The sequence below is a fragment of the Arachis stenosperma genome, chromosome 3, assembly GCF_014773155.1.
Source record: "Arachis stenosperma cultivar V10309 chromosome 3, arast.V10309.gnm1.PFL2, whole genome shotgun sequence".
Taxonomy (NCBI): Eukaryota; Viridiplantae; Streptophyta; class Magnoliopsida; order Fabales; family Fabaceae; genus Arachis; species Arachis stenosperma.
This window is the reverse complement of record NC_080379.1, coordinates 143392980-143404076: the sequence shown is the minus strand read 5'-3', so window position 1 is coordinate 143404076 and position 11097 is coordinate 143392980. Positions and strand designations below refer to the sequence as shown.

Genomic DNA, 11097 nt, shown 5'->3' with positions numbered 1-11097 from the left:
TAATCTATGGTGTGTAGAAACTCCACCGTTGAAAATACATAAGAACAAGGTTCAAGCATGGCCGTGAGGCCAGCCTCCCAATGATCTAAGAACTAGACGTCCAAAGATGAAAATACAATAGCAAAAGGTCCTATTTGTAGAGAACTAGTAGCCTAGGGTTTACAGAAATGAGTAAATGACATTAAAATCCACTTCCGGGCCCACTTGGTGTGTGCTTCGGCTGAGCATTGAAGAATTTTCGTGTAGAGACTTCTCTTGGAGTTAAACGCCAGCTTTTGTGCCAGTTTGGGCGTTTAACTCCTATTCTTGTGCCAGTTCCGGCGTTTAACGCCGGGCAGTTTTGAGCTGATTTGGAACGCCAGTTTGGGCCATCAAATCTCGGGCAAAGTATGGACTATTATACATTGCTGGAAAGCCCAGGATGTCTACTTTCCAATGCAGTTGAGAGCGCGCCAATTGGGCTTCTGTAGCTCCATAAAATCCACTTCGAGTGCAAGGAGGTCAGAATCCAACAGCATCTGCAGTCCTTTTTAGCCTCTGAATCAGAGTTTTGCTCAGGTCCCTCAATTTCAGCCAAAAAATACCTGAAATCACAGAAAAGTACACAAACTCATAGTAAAGTCCAGAAAAAGTGAATTTTAACTAAAAACTAATAGAAATATAATAAAAACTAACTAAAACATACTAAAAACATACTAAAAATAATGCCAAAAAGCGTATAAATTATCCGCTCATCACAACACCAAACTTAAATTGTTGCTTGTCCCCAAGCAACTGAAAATCAAATAAGATAAAAGGAAGAGTATTAATTAGATGATCAGGGCTTTTAGCTTTTTGCCTCTGAATAGTTTTGGCATCTCACTCTATCCTTTGAAATTCAGAATGATTGGCTTCTATAGGAATTCAGAATCCAGATAGTGTTATTGATTCTCCTAGTTAAGTATGATGATTCTTGAGCACAGCTACTTTATGAGTCTTGACCGTGGCCCAAAGCACTCTGTCTTCCAGTATTACCACCGGATACATACATGCCACAGACACATAATTGGGTGAACATTTTCAGATTGTGACTCAGCTTTGCTAGAGTCCCCAATTAGAGGTGTCCAGGGTTCTTAAGCACACTCTTTTTGCCTTGGATCACAACTTTATTTTTTTCTTTCTTTTCTTTTTCTTTTTTTTCTCATTTTTTTTATATTCACCGCTTTTTCTTGCTTCAAGAATCATTTTTATGTTTTTTCAGATCCTCAGTAACATGTCTCCTTTTTCATCATTCTTTCAAGAGCCAACATTCATGAACAACAAATTCAAAAGACATATGCACTGTTCAAGCATACATTTAGAAGTCAAAGTATTGCCACCACATCAAGATAATTAATCTATTATAAAATTCAAAATTCATGCAATTCTTCTCTTTTTCAATTAAGAGCATTTTTCATTTAAGAAAGGTGATGGATTCATAGGACATTCATAACTTTAAGGCATAGACACTAAGACACTAATGATCATAAGACACAAACATAGATAAACATAAGCATGATTTTTCAAAAAAACAGAAAAATAAAGAACAAGGAAATTAAAGAACGGGTCCACCTTAGTGATGGCGGCTTGTTCTTCCTCTTGAAGATCTTATGGAGTGCTTGAGCTCCTCAATGTCTCTTCCTTGCCTTTGTTGCTCCTCTCTCATGATTCTTTTATTTTCTCTAATTTCATGGAGGAGGATGGAATGTTCTTGGTGCTCCACCCTTAGTTGTCCCATGTTGGAACTCAATTTTCCTAGGGAGGTGTTGATTTGCTCCCAATAGTTTTGTGGAGGAAAGTGCATCCCTTGAGGTATCTCAGGGATTTCATGATGAGTGGGATCTCTTGTTTGCTCCATCCTTTTCTTAGTGATGGGCTTGTCCTCATCAATGAGGATGTCTCCCTCTATGTCAATTCCAACTGAATAACAGAGGTGACAAATAAGATGAGGAAAGGCTAACTTTGCCAAGGTAGAGGACTTGTCCGCCACCTTATAAAGTTCTTGGGATATAACCTCATGAACTTCTACTTCCTCTCCAATCATGATGCTATGAATCATGATGGCCCGGTCTATAGTAACTTCGGACCGGTTGCTAGTGGGAATGATTGAGCGTTGGATAAACTCCAACCAACCCCTAGCCACGGGCTTGAGGTCATGCCTTCTCAGTTGAACCAGCTTCCCTCTTGAATCTCTCTTCCATTGGGCGCCCTCTTCACAAATGTCTGTGAGGACTTGGTCCAACCTTTGATCAAAGTTGACCCTTCTAGTGTAAGGGTGTTCATCTCCTTGCATCATGGGCAAGTTGAATGCCAACCTTACATTTTTCGGACTAAAATCTAAGTATTTCCCCCGAACCATTGTAAGCAAATTCTTTGGATTCGGGTTCACACTTTGATCATGGTTCTTGGTGATCCATGCATTGGCATAGAACTCTTGAACCATTAAGATTCCGACTTGTTGAATGGGGTTCGTAAGAACTTCCTAACCTCTTCTTCGGATCTCATGTCGGATCTCCGGATATTCACTCTTTTTGAGTTTGAAAGGGACCTCGGGGATCACCTTCTTCAAGGCCACAACTTCATAGAAGTGGTCTTGATGCACTCTCGAGATGAATATCTCAATCTCCCATGACTCGGAGGTGGAAGCTTTTGCCTTCCCTTTCCTCTTTCTAGAGGTTTCTCCGGCCTTAGGTGCCATAAATGGTTATGAAAAAACAAAAAGCAATGCTTTTACCACACCAAACTTAGAAGTTTTGCTCGTCCTCGAGCAAAAGAAGAAAGAAGAGAGTAGAAGAAGAAGAAATGGAGGAGATGGAGGAGGCTTTGTGGTTCGGCCGAGGGAGATGAGTAGTGTTTAGGTTGTGTGAAAATGAAGGAGTGAAGATGGGTTTATATAGGAGTGGAGAGAGGGTGTATGGTTTGGCCATTATGAGTGGGTTTGGGAGGGAAAGTGGTTTGAATTTGAATGGTGAGGTAGGTGGGATTTTATGAAGGATGGATGTGAGTGGTGAAGAGAATAGTGGGATTTGATAGGTGAGGGGTTTTGGGGAAGAGGTGTTGAGGTGATTGGTGAATGGGTGAAGAAGAGAGAGAGTGGTGGGGTAGGTGGGGATCCTGTGGGGTCCACAGATCCTGAGGTGTCAAGGAAAATTCATTCCTGCACCATGTGGTGAGCAAAAATGCTCTTTATGCCAATTCTGGCGTTAAACGCCGGGCTGGTGCCCATTTCTGGCGTTTAACGCCAGCTTCTTGTCCTTTCCTAGCGTTTAACGCCAGTCTGGTGCCCCTTTCTGGCGTTAAACGCCCGGAATGGTGCCAGACTGGGCGTTAAACGCCCATTTGCTGCCCTTACTGGCGTTTAAACGCCAGTAAGGCTTTCCTCCAGGGTGTGCTATTTTTCTTTCTGCTTTTCATTCTGTTTTTGCTTTTTCAATTGATCTTGTGACTTCCCATGATCATCAACCTACAGAAAACATAAAATAACAAAGGAAAATAGATAATATAATAAAATTGGGTTGCCTCCCAACAAGCGCTTCTTTAATGTCAATAGCTTGACAGTGGGCTCTCATGGAGCCTCACAGATACTCAGAGCAATGTTGAAACCTCCCAACACCAAACTTAGAGTTTGAATGTGGGGGTTCAACACCAAACTTAGAAGTTGGTTGTGGCCTCCCAACATCAAACTTAGAGTTTGACTGTGGGGGCTCTGTTTACTCTGTTTTGAGAGTAGCTCTTCATGCTTCCTCTCCATGGTAACAGAGGGATATCCCTGAGCCTTAAACATAAATGATTCTTCATTCACTTGAATGATCAATTCTCCTCTGTCAACATCAATCACAGCCTTTGCTGTGGCTAGGAAGGGTCTGCCAAGGATGATGGATTCATCCATGCACTTCCCAGTCTCTAGGACTATGAAATCAGTAGGGATGTAATGGTCTTCAACCTTTACCAGAACATCCTCTACAAGTCCATAAGCTTGTTTTCTTGAATTGTCTGCCATCTCTAGTGAGATTCTTGCAGTTTGTACCTCAAAGATCCCTAGCTTCTCCATTACAGAGAGAGGCATGAGGTTTATGCTTGACCCTAGGTCACACAAGGCCTTCTTGAAGGTCATGGTGCCTATGGTACAAGGTATTGAGAACTTTCTAGGGTCCTGTCTTTTTTGAGGTAATCTCTGCCTAGACAAGTCATCCAGTTTTTTGGTGAGCAAAGGAGGTTTGTTTTCCCAAGTCTCATTACCAAATAACTTGTCATTTAGCTTCATGATTGCTCTAAGGTACTTAGCAACTTGCTCTTCAGTGACATCTTCATCCTCTTCAGAGGAAGAATACTCATCAGAGCTCATGAATGGCAGAAGTAAATCCAATGGAATCTCTATGGTCTCAGTGTGAGCCTCAGATTCCGAAGGTTCCTCATTAGGGAACTCATTGGAGGCCAGTGGACATCCATTGAGGTCCTCTTCAGTGGCGATCACTGCCTCTTCCTCCTCTCCAAGTTCGGCCATGTGGGTCATGTTAATGGCCTTGCATTCTCCTTTTGGATTCTCTTCTGTATTGCTTGGAAGAGTACTAGGAGAGAGTTCAGTAATTTTCTTGCTCAGCTGTCCCACTTGTGCCTCCAAATTCCTAATGGAGGACCTTGTTTCAGTTATGAAATTTTGAGTGGTTTTGATTATATCAGAGACCATGGATGCTAAGTCAGAGTGGCTCTGCTTAGAATTCTCTGTCTGTTGCTGAGAAGATGGTGGAAAAGGCTTGCCATTGCTAAACCTGTTTCTTCCACCATTATTGTTGTTGAAACCTTGTTGAGGTCTCTGTTGATCCTTCCATGAGAGATTTGGATGATTTCTCCATGAAGAATTATAGGTGTTTCCATAGGGTTCTCCCATGTAGTTCACCTCTTCCATTGAAGGGTTCTCAGGATTATAAGCTTCTTCTTCAGATGAAGCATCCTTAGTACTGCCTGGTGCAGCTTGCATTCCAAACAGACTTTGAGAAATCATATTGACTTGCTGAGTCAATATTTTGTTCTGAGCCAATATGGCATTCAGAGTATCAATCTCAAGAACTCCTTTCTTCTGATTCGTCCCATTGTTCACAGGATTCCTTTCAGAAGTGTACATGAATTGGTTATTTGTAACCATTTCAATGAGTTCTTGAGCTTCTGCAGGCGTCTTCTTCAGATGAAGAGATCCTCCAGCAGAGCTATCCAATGACATCTTGGACAGTTCAGACAGACCATCATAGAAGATACCTATGATGCTCCATTCAGAAAGCATGTCAGAAGGACACTTTCTGATCAATTGTTTGTATCTTTCCCAAGCTTCATAGAGGGATTCACCTTCCTTCTGTCTGAAGGTTTGGACTTCCACTCTAAGCTTACTCAATTTTTGAGGTGGAAAGAACTTTGCCAAGAAGGCATTGACTAGCTTTTCCCAAGAGTTCAGGCTTTCTTTAGGTTGTGAGTCCAACCATATCCTAGCTCTGTCTCTTACAGCAAAAGGGAATAGCATAAGTCTATAGACCTCAGGGTCAACCCCATTGGTCTTGACAGTGTCACAGATTTGCAAGAATTCAGCTAAAAACTGATGAGGATCTTCCAATGGAAGTCCATGGAACTTGCAATTCTGTTGCATTAGAGAAACTAATTGAGGCTTAAGCTCAAAGTTGTTTGCTCCAATGGCAGGGATAGAGATGCTTCTCCCATAGAAGTCGGGAGTAGGTGCAGTAAAGTCACCCAGCACCTTCCTTGCATTGTTGGCATTGTTGTTGTTTTCGGTTGCCATGAGTTCTTCTTCTTTGAAGATTTCTGTTAGGTCCTCTACAGAGAGTTGTGTCTTAGCTTCTCTTAGCTTTCGCTTTAAGGTCCTTTCAGGTTCAAGGTCAGCCTCAACAAGAATGTTTTTGTCTTTGCTCCTGCTCATATGAAAGAGAAGAGAAAGTATGGAATCCTCTATGTCACAGTATAGAGATTCTTTGAGGTGTCAGAGGAAAAGAAAAATAAAAGGAAGAGGTAGAAAATTCGAACTTATCAAGGAGAGATGGAGTTCGAATTGTGCATTGGGGAGTAGTGTTAGTCCATAAATAGAAGGATGTGAGAAGAGGGGAAGAAATTTTTTAAAATAAATTAAGAAGATTTTAAAAACATTTTGAAAAAATACTAATTGATTTTCGAAAACTAAGAGTGGAAAAGAAATCAAGTGATTTTTGAAAAAGATTTTGAAATTAGAAATTAAAAAGATATGATTGAAAACTATTTTGAAAAATATGTGATTAAAAAGATATGATTTAAAAGTTATGGTTTTAAAAAGATATGATTGAAAAGAGATGATTGAAAAACAATTTAAAAAAATTTGATTTTAAAAATTAATGACCTGCCTAACAAGAAAGATATGATTCAGACATTAAACTTTTCTCAACAGAAAAGGCAACATACTCTGAGATGTTGAATCAAATCATTAATTGTTAGCAAGTATCTTTGAAAATGGAAAGAAATTGATTTTGAAAATATATGATTGAAAAGATTTGATTTGAAAAAGATTTGATTTTGAAAAATTTTGAAAACTTGAAAAAAAAATTGAATTGAAAACAAAATCTTCCTTCTTGTGCCATCCTGGCGTTAAACGCCCAGAATGGTGCCGATGAGCGGATAATTTATACGCTTTTTGGCATTGTTTTTAGTATGTTTTTAGTATGATCTAGTTAGTTTTTATTATATTTTTATTAGTTTTTAGTTGAAATTCACTTTTCTGGACTTTACTATGAGTTTGTGTGTTTTTCTGTGATTTCAGGTATTTTCTGGCTGAAATTGAGGGACCTGAGCAAAAATCTGATTCAGAGACTGAAAAGGACTGCAGATGCTGTTGGATTCTGACCTCCCTGCACTCGAAGTGGATTTTCTGGAGCTACAGAAGCCCAATTGGCACGCTCTCAACGGCGTTGGAAAGTAGACATCCTGGGCTTTCCAGCAATATATGATAGTCCATACTTTGCCCAAGATTTGATGGCCCAAACCGGCGTTCAAAGTCACCTCAAGAAATTCCAGCGTTAAACGCCGGAACTGGCACCTAAATGGGAGTTAAACGCCCAAACTGGCATAAAAGCTGGCGTTTAACTCCAAGGAGAGTCTCTACACGAAAATGCTTCATTGCTCAGCCCAAGCACACACCAAGTGGGCCCGGAAGTGGATTTTTATGTCATTTACTCATCTTTGTACACCTTAGGCTACTAGTTTTCTATAAGTAGGACCTTTTACTATTGTATTTGACATCGGGGTAGCTATCTTTGAGTTTTATGCTATCTTAGATCGTTTGGGAGGCTGGCCATTCGGCCATGCCTAGACCTTGTTCTTATGTATTTTCAACGGTGGAGTTTCTACACACCATAGATTAAGGTGTGGAGCTCTGCTGTACCTCGAGTATTAATGCAATTACTATTGTTCTTCTATTCAATTCTGCTTGTTCTTTGTCCAAGATATCACTTGTTCTTCAACTTGATGAAGGTGATGATTGTCACGGATCATCACCATTCTCACTCATGAACAAAGTGACTGACAACCACTCTTGTTCTACAAGCATACGAGGCTTAGTGAATATCTCTTGGATTCTTTAATCGGAGTCTTCGTGGTATAGGCAAGAACTGATGGCGGCATTCAAGAGAATCCGGAAGGTCTAACCTTGTCTGTGGTATTCTGAGTAGGATTCAATGATTGAATGACTGTGATGTGCTTCAAACTCCTGAGGGCGGGGCGTTAGTGACAGACGCAAAAGAATCACTAGATTCTATTCCGGCCTGATTGAGAACCGACAGATGGATAGCCTATGCTGTGACAGAGCATCAGGGACGTATTTCCAATGAGAGGATGGGAGGTAGCCACTGACAACGGTGAAACCCTACACGAGCTTGCCATGGAAAGGAGTAAGAAGGATTGGATGAAGACAGTAAGAAAGCAGAGAGACGGAAGGGAAGGCATCTTCATACGCTTATCTGAAGCTCTCACCAATGATATGCATAAGTATCTCTATCTTTATCTTATTACTTTATTCGTTTACCACTATACCCATTTGAGTCTGCCTGACTGAGATTTACAAGGTGACCATAGCTTGCTTCATACCACCAATCTCCGTGGGATCGACCCTTACTCGCGTAAGGTTTATTACTTGGACGACCCAGTGCACTTGCTGGTTAGTTGTGCGAAGTTGTGTTTATGCCATGGTATTGAGCACCAAGTCTTTGGAGCCATTACCGGGGATTATTTGAATATGGACAAAGTAGTGATCACAATTTCGTGCACCAAGTTTTTGGCGCCGTTGCCGGGGATTGTTCTTGTGTAAGGACAACTGACGGTTCATCTTGTTGCTTAGATTAGGTATTTTTTTTTCTTTTCTTCAGAGTTCTTAAGAATGAATTCTAGTGTTTCATGATGATCTGTTGAAATCTGGCTGGCTGAGAAGCCATGTCTAATCTTATTGGACCGAGGTTTCAACTAATCATCACAATAGCTTGTTGATCTCTATCAATCTTGCTATTGGAGCAATGATCTGCTAAGGCTTGGCTGGCCATTGGCCATGTCTAGTGTTTTGGACCGAAGCTTTCTTTGAAAGCTTGGCTGGCTGTGAAGCCATGTCTAATTCCTGGACTGGAGTCTTAGACTAGCATTGCAATGATTCCTGGAAATTCAAATTGAGAATTCTGAAACCTTTATTTTTTTTCTTTTCATAATTTTCGAAAAAAAAAATTTTACAAAAATCATAAAAACCAAAAATATTTGATGTTTCTTGTTTGAGTCTAGAGTCTCATCTTAAGTTTGGTGTCAATTGCATGCATTCATTCATGTGTCTTAAGGATCTTCAAGTAATTCTTGATGATTTCTTACTCTGATCTTTGAATTCTTTTGACTTGAGTGTTTATGTGTCTCATATAGTGTCAGTAGTATACAAACTGCTAAGTTTGGTGTCTTGCATGCATTGTTATTTGATTCTTGTTGCATTTTGATTATTAAAAATCCAAAAATATTTTTTATTTGTGTCTTTTCAAGTCAATAATACAGAGAATTGAAGATTCAGAACATACTGCAGAGGAATTATACAGAAAAAGCTGGGCATTCAAAAATGCCCAGTGAAGAAGGCAGACTGGCGTTTAAACGCCAGCCAGGGTACCTGGTTGGGCGTTTAACGCCCAAAAAGGGTGCATTTTGGGCGTTTAACGCCAGGATGGTACTAGGGGGAAAATTTTGTTTTTCAAATCAATTTTTTTTCAAGTTTTCAAAGTTTTTCAAAATCAAATCTTTTTCAAATCAAATCTTTTCAATCAAATGTTTTCAAAATTAATTTCTTTCCTTTTTCAAAGATACTTACTAACAATTAATGATTTGATTGAACATTTTTTGCCTTTTCTGTTGAGGAAGGTTTTATGTTTGAATCATATCTTTTCTTGTTAGGCAAGTCATTTATTTTCAAATCAAATCTTTTTAAAATTGTTTTCAAATCATATCTTCTCAATCACATCTTTTTAAAAGCATAACTTTTCAATCATATCTTCTCAATCACATCTTTTTCAGAATAAGTTCTCAATCAAATCTTTTTAACTTCTAATTTCAAATCCTTTTTCAAAAATCACTTGATTTCTTTTCCACTCTTATTTTCGAAAATCAATTAGTGTTTTTTTAAAAAAAAATGTTTTCAAAATATTCTAATTAATTTTCGAAAAATTACTTCCCTCCTTCTCACATCCTTCTATTTATGGAGTACCACTCCTTCTCAATGCACAATTCGAACCTTATCTAATTAAAGTTCGAATTCTTCTTCTCCTTCTTCTTTCTATTTCTCTTTTCCTCTGACACCTCAAGGAATCTCTATACTGTGACATAGAAGATTCCACATTTTCTTGTTCTCTTCTCTTTCATATGAGCAGGAGCAGAGACAAAGGCATTCTTGTTGAAGCTGACCCTGAACCCGAAAGGACCTTGAAGAGAAAGCTAAGAGAAGCCAAAGCACAACTCTCTTTAGAGGACCTGACCGAATTCTTCAAAGAAGAAGAAGACATGGCAGCCGAAAACAACAATAATGCAAACAATGCAAGGAAGGTGCTGGGTGACTTTACTGCACCTACTCCCGACTTCTATGGGAGAAGCATCTCTATCCCTACCATTGGAGCAAACAACTTTGAGCTTAAACCTCAATTAGTTTCTCTAATGCAACAGAATTGCAAGTTCCATGGACTTCCAATGGAAGATCCTCATCAGTTCTTAGCTGAATTCTTGCAAATCTGTGACACAGTCAAGACTAATGGGGTAGACCCTGAGGTCTATAGACTGATGCTATTCCCTTTTGCTGTAAGAGACAGAGCTAGAATATGGTTGGACTCTCAACCTAAAGAAAGCCTGGACTCTTGGGAAAAGCTAGTCAATGCCTTCTTGGCAAAGTTCTTTCCACCACAAAGATGGAGTAAGCTTAGAGTGGAAGTCCAAACCTTCAGACAGAAGGATGGAGAATCCCTCTATGAAGCTTGGGAAAGATACAAACAATTGATCAGAAAATGTCCTTCTGACATGCTTTCTGAATGGAGCATCATAGGTATTTTCTATGATGGTCTCTCTGAACTATCTAAGATGTCCTTGGATAGCTCTGCTGGAGGATCTCTTCATCTGAAGAAGACGCCTACAGAAGCTCAAGAGCTCATTGAAATGGTTGCAAATAACCAATTCATGTACACTTCTGAGAGAAATCCTGTGAACAATGGGACAAGTCAGAAGAAAGGAGTTCTTGAGATTGATACTCTGAACGCCATTTTGGCTCAGAATAAAATATTGACTCAACAAGTCAATTTGATTTCTCAAAGTCTGTCTGGAATGCAACATGCACCTGGCAGTACTAAGGATGCTTCATCTGAGGAAGAAGCTTATGATCCTGAGAACCCTTCAATGGAAGAGGTGAATTACCTAGGAGAACCCTATGGTAACACCTATAATTCTTCATGGAGAAATCACCCAAATCTCTCATGGAAGAATCAAGAGAGACCTCAACAAGGTTTCAACAACAACAATGGTGGAAGAAACAGGTTTAGCAATGGCAAGCCTTTT

The 11097-nt window shown here is 39.7% G+C and overlaps 2 non-coding genes across 2 annotated transcripts; one reads left to right on the top strand and one right to left on the bottom strand.

The window, feature by feature from the left end:
• The first annotated feature begins 5290 nt into the window (after positions 1-5290).
• LOC130971572 (small nucleolar RNA R71) lies at positions 5291-5398 on the top strand. The gene has a single exon (XR_009082784.1). It is a non-coding gene; the product is annotated as a small nucleolar RNA R71 (small nucleolar RNA).
• A 5066-nt stretch (positions 5399-10464) lies between these two features.
• Positions 10465-10572, bottom strand: LOC130972694 (small nucleolar RNA R71). Its single transcript, XR_009083858.1, has one exon. It is a non-coding gene; the product is annotated as a small nucleolar RNA R71 (small nucleolar RNA).
• Positions 10573-11097: the final 525 nt, after the last annotated feature.